The sequence below is a fragment of the Bubalus bubalis genome, chromosome 1 (assembly GCF_019923935.1).
Source record: "Bubalus bubalis isolate 160015118507 breed Murrah chromosome 1, NDDB_SH_1, whole genome shotgun sequence".
In the NCBI taxonomy this organism is placed as follows: Eukaryota; Metazoa; Chordata; class Mammalia; order Artiodactyla; family Bovidae; genus Bubalus; species Bubalus bubalis.
The window spans coordinates 50,676,191-50,682,649 of NC_059157.1; the positions used below are offsets into that span (position 1 = coordinate 50,676,191).

Sequence of the window (6,459 nt, forward strand, 5' to 3'; positions counted from 1 at the left end):
TTCTCCTTTGCTTTTCACCTCTTTTCTTTTCACAGCTATTTGTAAGGCCTCCCCAGACAGCCATTTTGCATTTTTGCATTTCTTTTCCTTGGGGATGGTCTTGATCCCTGTCTCCTGTACAATGTCACAAACCTCAGTCCATAGTTCATCAGGCACTCTGTCTATCAGATCTAGTCCCTTAAATCTATTTCTCACTTCCACTGTATAATCATAAGGGATTTGATTTAGGTCATACCTGAATGGTCTAGTGGTTTTCCCTACTTTCTTCAATTTAAGTCTGAATTTGGCAATAAGGAGCTCGTGATCTGAGCCACAGTCAGCTTCCGGTCTTGTTTTTGCTGGTTATATAGAGCTTCTCCATCTTTGGCTGCAAAGAATATAATCAGTCTGATTTCGCTGTTGACCATCTGGTGATGTCCATGTGTAGAGTCTTCTCTTGTGTTGTTGGAAGATGGTATTTGCTATGACCAGTGCGTTCTTTTGGCAAAATTATATTAGCCTTTGCCCTGCTTCATTCTGTATTCCAAGGCCAAATTTGCCTGTTACTCCAGGTGTTTCTTGACTTCCTACTTTTGCATTCCAGTCCCCTATAATGAAAAGGACATCTTTTTTGGGTGTTAGTTCTAAAAGGTCTTGTAGGTCTTCATAGAACCGTTCAACTTCAGCTTCTTCAGATTTACTGGTTAGGGCATAGCCTTCGATTACTGTGATATTGAATGGTTTTCCTTGGAAACAAACAGAGATCATTCTGTCATTTCTGAGAATGCATCCAAGTACTGCATTTTGGACTCTTTTGTTGACCATAATGGCTACTCCATTCCTTCTAAGGGATTCCTGCCCATAGTAGTAGATACAATGGTCATCTGAGTTAAATTCACCCATTCCAGTCCATTTCAGTTCGCTGATTCCTAGAATGTCGACATTCACTCTTGCCATCTCTTGTTTGACCACTTCCAATTTGCCTTGATTCATGGACCTGACATTCCAGGTTCCTATGCAATACTGCTCTTTACAGCATCAGACCTTGCTTCCATCACCAGTCACATCCACAACTGGGTATTGTTTTTGCTTTGGCTCCATCCCTTCATTCTTTCTGGAGTTATTTCTCCACTGATTTCCAGTAACATATTAGGCACCTACTGACCTGGGGAGTTCCTTTTTCAGTATCCTATCATTTTGCCTTTTCATACTGTTCATGGGGTTCTCAAGGCAAGAATACTGAAGTGGTTTGCCATTCCCTTCTCCAGTGGACCACATTCTGTCAGACCTCTCCACCATGACCCGCCCATCTTGGGTGGGCCCACAGGGCATAAAGTGATTGTTATAAGTAGCAATCTCATGGAGTAGAGGAACACTTCTGAAGACTTCTTACGCATTCTTCTATGTGTAAGAACACACATAGAAGCAGTCGAGCATTCCAAAATGTGAAAACAATAGAGCAATATCTCAAACAAAAGCAAATGCATATAAAAGTATTGGATGAGAGGAAATTGATAAATAATTTGGAGTTTGGAAAGAAACAAATTAGAAAAAGAAGGTTAGAACCAAATCATAGATTATTATGTGGAAGAACTGTACTGAAAAGATGAGTTTGGATTCAGACAGAGCTAAGGTTACCAGCTTCAAAAATTATTAGCTGGGTGTTGTTTGGCATGTTATTTGTTTTCCCTGATTTCTAGTGCCAACTACAGAGTTGTGAGAATTAAGTAAGCTATCTTGTGCAAAGGCGAGACCTCATATTTAAATAGCAACAAGAGACAGGCAGTTTATATAAATGAGCACAAGAGAGTCTCACATAAGGATTCAGTACATCATATTTCAAATAGTATCTTAGGTTATATTTTTATTTTTTCATGAACACAGTTGGCCAGTATGGTTAGTGTATTCAGTATGTAATAGTCTTTCAGAAAGAAATATGTTCTTTCCTTCATATTTTTAAAAACATAGAGACCTCAATATTTTTTTCACTTTTGCTAGAGACTAGAGTTCAAAAAATATTATTTCACCACTTTTAAAATTTTACCTTATGACAAAAACAGTGAAAATACATTAACAACTTGTAACCACATTAATTGGAGAAGGAAATGGAAACCCACTCCAGTATTCTTGCCTGGAGAATCCCAGGGACGGGGGAGCCTGGTGGGCTGCTGTCTCTGGGGTCGCACAGAGTCGGACACAACTGAAGCGACTTAGCAGTAGCAGCAACCACATTAGTTCTCAGATTGAAAGAAAGTGGTGAACTGCAGGACCATATCCCAGGATAAAAGGAAATATATATATTTTTTAATTTAGAAATTTATTCTGTTTAATCCACAAGCTTTATATAGCTTTAGTAAAAAACAAACAAACAAACAAACAAAAAAAAAACAGAAACAAAAACAAAACAAAAACAGTGAAAACAAGACACTATTTCAAAGTCTGGGCCCTTCCAGCTTTCCAAATACAAGAGCTCTGAAAGTTGTATATACCGGCTGGAACAAGACAAAATTATGAATGGAGCCATGACATTTCATAAAACAAAATTTTATGTAACTGAAGGATCCTTCCTGGGGCTAATTAATTGCCTTTACAAAAAAAAGAGAAAAGAATGAAATTCCAGTGTTCCAAATCAACTTGTTACATATCTATATAAACCCACAGTGTCCTGGCAAACAACATGCTTTCATTTTCTGTCTCATCTTAGAGCTCGAATCCTGATTCATTTCAGCAGAGACTCCACAGGCAACAGGAAAGATTGTGGCATTAAAATATTCATTTATACTTTTGTGGTAGTTCAACAGTGGTCTTATTTCTGGGAAAGCTTGCAAACCATTAAGGTTGAAAGCATCATAACTTAAATGAGTGCTAAGACTCAAATGAGAAAAAGGAAAAAGGAAAGAAAAAGTAGAAAGAAAAACCTCTGGGAATAGCCAGGGGTATTTAAAGGAACCATAAGAATGCCAACAATATTTAAAAAGGGGATTTTTCTTTTTTGGCTTAAAATACTTCACTCTAAATGAATTTATGTCAGCTGTCAATGAAAGAATGTGACTAATACACTGTGGACACCTTTTGCAATGTAAATCCATGCCCTTTTTTTTACATGGTGAACTTCAACCTAGCAATTTTACAACAAATGTTATAGTCTAAAGCTCAAACACATTTTAGCAATTTTGAAATTGAATTGCGTACAAACCAAATAAAATTTACATCGTAACAAACATTTCCACCTAAGACAATGGGGACACTTGAGCCTTCCGCATTGATCTCAGGGCCTTTTCACGCAGATGCTTTTCTAAGTCATCAAGGTTATCTTCAGCCTCACTTTCAGTCTCCTTCTTAGGCTCGGGCTCTGCCTCTGGTTCTTCCTGTGTTGATGTGGTTGTGGGAGCAGCTACAGCTGCAGGGGTTATAGCAGCTGCAGCAGCGGCAGCCACAGCCTTCTCATTCTTGTGTTTTTTGTGCTTCTGTGCTTCTTATAATTTTTGTGTTTCTTGTCCTTCTTTTTCTTCTTTGTCTTTCCACCTCCTTCTGGGTCTGAATTCCTTGCCGGTGATGGGCTTGTTGTTGGGCTTTTAGCCTTTTTAAACGGCACCGCTGGTGACCAGTTGGTGGAGGGTGACTGAGACTGGACAGGTGACGGAAGTGCTGGGAGCTTTCTAGCTGCTGGCTCAGGAGATCCCGAGACAGATCGGGAAGATGAGACCCTCCTTACCGACTGAGGGCTTGGTGAGGCAGCTTTTTTTGTCTTTTTGGGTTCCGAAGTCCTGGAGACTCTCCTAATGGGCCTAGAACTTGGAGATGGGGACTTTGGGGTGACGATGATGCTCCTCTTTGAACAGGTGGAGGACTTGAGGTCTGAGGAGCGCTAGGCCGTGGTAAGGGCAAATGCTGTTTGTTTGGCTGTGGTGACCGGGCCTCCCGGGCAGATCGGCTCAGGGAAGACCCTTTCCTATGCTTTGATGACAATGAAGGTGAATGTCTCTTGGTGAACTGGGGAGCTTCTTTGTTTGGAAGGTGGTGAATGGGAGACCTGACGCTTTGGTGTTGGAGATGGTGATGCCCTTCATTTAGGAGGGGGAGGAGGCAAAGCCGTTCTTCTCTTTGGAGGTGGAGAAGGAGAGTATCTCCTCTGTATTGGAGGAGAGTATCTTCTTGGGGAAGGTGAGCAAGATGTGGAGGAGGAGACGGAGGCCTTCGTCGTGTTGGTGGTGTGGAAGACCTGCGTTGATGAGGCAGAGGAGCAGGAGGAGAACGTCGCCTTCTGGCGGGAAATGGGGAGGGACTTCTCCTCCGTCTATCATGAGAGGAACCCTCTTTCTGGCGCTTTCAAGGTGATGGAGAGGCACTCCAGGAAGGGGAATGTCTCTATCACCTGCCCACCTCACCATTCTTCACATGGGACCTTTTGGGTCATTCATTTTCTGAGGAAGAAGAGGAGCCAGAATCAGATGAAGACTGCTGGTTCTGTCGTATATATTGGCGTCTCTGCTGCACAGAATCTGTTGCAGCCATTTTGCCACCTTTATCTTCTTCTGATTCAGATAACTCTACTTTCCGAGGCTTCGGTGCTGGTGAAGAGGATTCTCTTTTCTCAGTACCTTTATGTTTTGTCACTTTACCTGAAGTTCTCCCTGGAGAGACAGAAACACGACTTTTCCTTGTACGGTTTGACTGCTGGGGTGTTGGGGATTGACGAATTTTGGCCGCGGAGTAGCTGGAGGTGATGGCCTATGCCTTCTCCTCAGAGGACTTGCTGAAGGAGATAACCTACGAATTTTTCGAGGAGGGCTAGATGTCCTCTTCGGAGGCTTCTTTGGTGGTGACCTGGAATGAGATGAAGAAGATGATGAACTAATCCCAGACAAGGATGCTGATGAACGCCTTCTTTGTCTCACTGGAGATCTACTCCTTCTATGTCTTGGTGGAGGAGTCATTCATCTCAGTGGGGTTCTTCTTCGAGGAGATGGCCGGGTTCTTCTTCGAGGAGATGGCCGTCTTCTTGGGCTTGGCCGCCTTCTAGGTGAGTATGATCTTGATCAAGATCTATGGTGCCTTCTTGGTCTAGTATGAGAAGGAGAGTGAGAACGTGTCCGGGATCCTGACTTGGAACATGACTGAAATCTTGGTCAGGTCTTTTCCTTTTCCTTTTTGGAGTTTTTCTCTGGAGAAGGTTCTTTAGGCTCTAGTACTGGTTCAGTCTTGGGAACTTTCAGGATGTCACTAGTAGAAGTGGCCTCTTGTACTGAAGATTCTTTTACTTTCACCCATGGCTCTGGGAGCTCTGGAGTTTTTTCCTTCTTCTCTGGAGCAGGGGAAGGACTCCGGCTTTTGGTTCTGTGACGGGGAGATCAAGAATGACTGTGCTTTCTCTCTCTCCTGACAGGGGAAGATCGTCTTCTAGGGGAGGGAGATCTGGATTTGCATCTTCTTGGGCTTTGAGACCGCTCCCTTTTTTCTCTGCTGCTTTTTCTTCTTTATCCCTCTTATCCTTGTCTTCATCTTGCTTTTTCATAGATGCCAACTTTTCTTGTTCAATCTGTCTCTGTTTTATTTCTTCCTTCTTCAGTTCTAGGAAAGCAGAAGGGATTCCAGCGATGTTTTCTTGTGCATTTAACAGTAGGGGCCTCAGTTCTCCCGTAAATTCTCTAGCATTTTTTCCATTCAAAAACTCAGTCAGGTTGATTTGCATCATTTTCGAATCTGGATTTACTTCCAGCTGGCTAAATATAAACTCAATCACATCATCTTCAAACCCAAGGATTTCCGTTACTCGTTTTGTTATCCAAGGCTTTATAACCTCCAAATTTACTTTGCTCATGTCCACCTTTTTTTCTAGGCATTCTGCAAATTTCAGCTGCTTCAGTAGCTTCTCCTGTTTGTTGCTGAACCGATTATCTTGTTCTGCACTTGTTCTGCGGAAGAATCCCGCGTCCATCTTGCTGCCTCGCTCGGAGATCGCTCCCTATCCCCAAAAGAAATATTTTGACAGTTTTAGTAGATTGTCCTTTAGGAGTCAGGTTAAGACTTACAAGATTTAAAAAATAATCAGAGTACCAATATATCTTTCGATCTCTTCCTTTAAAAATTTTGAAAACCTTTTCAATTAAGAAAAAAAAAAAAAGAACACTGGGGCAATTGATATATGTCATTTGAATAAAATCTGAAAGAATCCTTAGCCTTCAGACATTCTCTATAACTACTTACTGAACAAATGAATGAAAACTGAATGATTCATTGATTGAATAGATGAATGCAGGGCCAATTTGACCCACTGTTTTTGAATTCTGAAGTGAAGTATGTATCATATATGCCAGCAAATAGTTCTCAGTAAATCTTTATTCTTGTTGTTGGCCAACCACTGAACAGCTTTAAGGAGAAGGATGATGTTATCTGAACTGATTTAAGAAGGAAATTCTGTTTTGTCAATTAAATTTAGTTGTATCCAACACAGAGACTAGATTTATATAGGAAGTAATC

General features: G+C 41.5%; 1 pseudogene; it reads right to left on the bottom strand.

Annotated features, from left to right (window-relative positions):
- Positions 1-2,580: 2,580 nt before the first annotated feature.
- Positions 2,581-6,133, bottom strand: LOC102393341 (annotated as a pseudogene).
- Between the last annotated feature and the right edge of the window lie 326 nt (positions 6,134-6,459).